The following is a 3,914-nucleotide window of genomic DNA, read 5'->3' as shown; positions in this document are numbered from 1 at the left end:
AACTTGTCATGAGAATTTTGGATCACAATGATAATAACTAACAATCAATAAGCTTTGACTAATCCCCAAAGTTTGTAAGACACTGGGTTAATAAGTCAAAGACTCAGCTTCTGCAAAAGGTCTGTACAGTTTATTCAGAGAACGTTCTGAAGTCCATAATACAAAGACATCAATTTTATAGCTCACTCCCTACTCACGCACATACATACGAACAGTAGATATCCTACGCACATACATACACACGAACAGTAGGGGAGTTGTATCCCTCCCCAGAGTTCTCACCACTGTTAATCACTACCCAGCGCTGTCAGTCCCATTCCCCCGAGTTTAGAGGAACCTTGAAAATGACTCCCTGTCCTATCATAAGTTTCTCAGAGTTCTAGCCAGGTCGGGTCAAACACAGTTGAATTGTTCTCGATATTTTCTTAGACTCACACACATTTCTATCCCTCACATCTATACCAAACCTTATTGGACTTACGTTTAGTACTTTAATTATTCATTATACATGCTACATAACCCAATAATCACTAATAGTTCGGTTTCAGGGTGGAATTATTTCTTCATTACCTTTAAACGTATAAATTCCCTTATCAAAACTTCAACCAGTGAATGCTAGCGATGGCTAGCTATGCTAGCTCTTCTACCAGTCTGTCTTAGTGAGTTGTAGCATGCTAATAGAAAACTTTTATATTTTAAAGGGGAAGTATGTTGCATTGGACATTTTAAACAACATTCCCAGCTAATGAGAAAACAGACATGGCATTTAATTTAGAGAATGAACAAGATTGGACTAGGCAACCTTGGGGATAATTTGAATGGGTGCCAATGGCAGCTAGAGGAATTTTTTAATCGGTACCCCAGTACGACCCACGTTAACATAGTGGGCCAGGAAATAACACGGACTTTAAAAAATTGCCCCTATTACAGTGTTAACTGTAAAATATCAGCTGTTGTACAATCTGATACAAACACAGGGGGAAAAAAATGTACCAATGAAACATTGCGGTTTTGGTCCTCACAGACACAGGTCTCATCCCAAAAGGCACCTATTCCTTATATGGCAGTTTGTTGGCAGGTGTGAAGTCATCTTACTCCATCCAAACACGAATGCACTTTAAATTGCATTCCAAACTAACCACAAATACTTGTCTTTACAGTTTCCATTAGAGTATTGGCAACTGTGTCTTTATGGAAACAATGGACATAACTTATGATGCTTATGTTGACCTCAAAGTACTCACACAAATGTTTCTTTGGTTATAATTTTAAAAGAAATCACAAATAAAAACAGATTTTAAAAAGTAAAGTAGAAAATGAGACGTATTAAAAGACAGGACTGAACTTGTGCATTTTCTTTGCATCAAAATATAACCACACTAAAAAACAAGACATGTATATTTCACAATAATAGCATTCTGCCCCAAACATTTATCCAAATCAGCAAGAAACACAACTTTAGACTAACAGAGATCATGGGGGGCAGGTCTAGGCCAATCATCATCAAGGGTACCCCGTTGTCAGTGTCTCTAGGTGCTAGGAGATTGGCTGAGTAACTCTGTTCCACACTGTTACCTTTGTGGGAGAAAGGTAGACATGCTGAGGGAAGAAAATTAGAAATACATTAGCTAGCGAAAGAGGAGACTGGCAGCAGGCCCTGAGTGGAAATAGCAGATGGCTATGTATCCCCAAGCAGGAACCACATAAAGGCCAGGCAAGCTGAAGTTTGGTTTAACTCTGTTCATTACAACATATTTGGGGGTTTGAGAACCATGTGACGTATTGACTAACAAGATGATAAGACAATATCAACTTTTTGAAGGTTCTACAGTGGTTGTATTATACTGAACTAATGACACAGGTTAAAATGATAAGATTACTGGAAAGGACCTCTGGGATTTAATTTGGATGGACCTTTTTCAATTCAGTTTTAAACTGGGTATACAGGAAGATGGAAATGTTTTGAAATATATCCAAATGGGTTCTGAAGGACAGGGACAGAGAAGGGAGAGGAAACATTTAATGGTGTCAAATGCCCTGAATCCTAAGAATTTCCCATGAAGACTGATCAACTTCACTAGAAATTATTGGAACAGGTGGGATTTAAATATAAAATGAATAAGAAACACCAGTCTCTATTCAGAGTGTACAATTACTTTGAAATTCTATTATTTCCATATGAAAATGATAAAGAGTTGTAATCTTAAATTGACTAGATACTCAAATAATTGTATTTTTTGATTTAACATGTTGTTGAATCATGTGTTCAGTGGGAAAATGAGCAGTTCCATGGGGTTATTGTCTTTGGGTAAAAATACACATGTGCTTTGTTCAGTCTGCATATAGAAAGGAAATATCTGTTAACAAGGGATGACAGTCACTCCAAATGGATTATGATATAAGTAAAGATGATTTCATTGTGTGTTTTTGTTTCAATACAAAATTTGCAACATTGGGATATTGAAGTTTGCGAGAGGTTATGTTGTTAAATGATCTGTAACTTGTCTGAGAGATCACCAGTAGAATAAGGGAGTTATCATGGAAGGTGATGTCAGAATGCATGAGAGAGATATTTTTACAACAAGTGTGTGTGAAGCTCGAACTCTCCCTAACCAGCGGAAGAGTGAAGGACAACTGCGTCTGATGACCTGTGAACTGTATCTGAAATAGACATGCTGGAATGATATGTGCTGGAGGAGGAAGACTAAAAGGGGAATAGGTTACTGACCTTTCATTACCAGGCCTCATGACAGAAAAACAGAGGCAAATGGGGGTGTAATATGAATAGATAGCATTGGTATTACAAGTTTAGTATAAATGTACATTTTTAAGGGAATGAAGCACTAAGGACTGAATTCTGATTTGGGTTGGACAATTTATAACACGTTTCAGTTATGATTTGGACATAGAACTGTTTAAATTTACTAGGCCTAGGGAAGCTCTGGAAACTAAATCCTGAGACAGGGAGGTTGACAGAACTTACAGAAGATTAAAGGTTTTTGTTTCTTTTGTTTTATTATGTCATTAGAAATTTAATGTTAAATTGTATTGATATAATTGATTGCATAAAAAGTTTATAGTCTGTTTTGCGATACACACAAGGATGAAGGAGGAGACCAACATTATGAGTAGTGGTTTAGTTACATTATGAGTAGTGGTCACTTATTACAAATATGCAGTTATTGTAATTTATTTTGCTCTTTTCTTGTCTGGTCAATTTATTTTTGTTTTAAGGAACATAAGTGTGTTTATTGTTCCTGAGGAGGGAATGATATAAATTGACTAAAATTGATTTGAGAATGTTTAAGTATGTATCAAACTGTGGAAGGAAATTAGTAGTAAATTGTGTTATGGGTTAGAAGAACTATGACTGCATTGGGGATCTGAGGGGGCTCATAAATGAAGGTTATGGTAGTAGAGGGGTGTTATTTCTAGAGACTATGTATATTAATAGAAGAGAGAACTCACAGAAGAGAAAGGACAGCTGGCTGTGAAAAATATAGGGATGCACAACATAGGGACAATTCTGAGTAAATTGAACATTACACATACCTAGATTATGGGAAGAGTAAAAGTGATAGTGGTGACATTTAACACTATGGTAAAAGTTTAAGAGTTATGACTTGGAGTTTTAAGAGGTTGGATAGTCTTCCAACTGGAAGACACTTGACTGATTACATGTTATTCTAACAGCAGTTGCTGTAGGGACCATAATTTGGCTATCATTATGTATAAGAATATCTGTGGTAGGAGGCGAGGTATTTGAGACAATGTTTAAATAGGGCTGTTATTTAAATATTACAAAGTAGTGATCTTGACATGAGAAGAAAGTCTGTTGTCAGGAAATAACCCATGTGTTAGTGTGTATGTCCTCAGGAGAAAAGCAGCACATAAGCCAGAAATAACCAAGGGCA

The sequence above is a fragment of the Salmo trutta genome, chromosome 8 (assembly GCF_901001165.1).
Source record: "Salmo trutta chromosome 8, fSalTru1.1, whole genome shotgun sequence".
NCBI classification, from domain to species: Eukaryota; Metazoa; Chordata; class Actinopteri; order Salmoniformes; family Salmonidae; genus Salmo; species Salmo trutta.
This window is presented reverse-complemented; position numbering follows the sequence as displayed.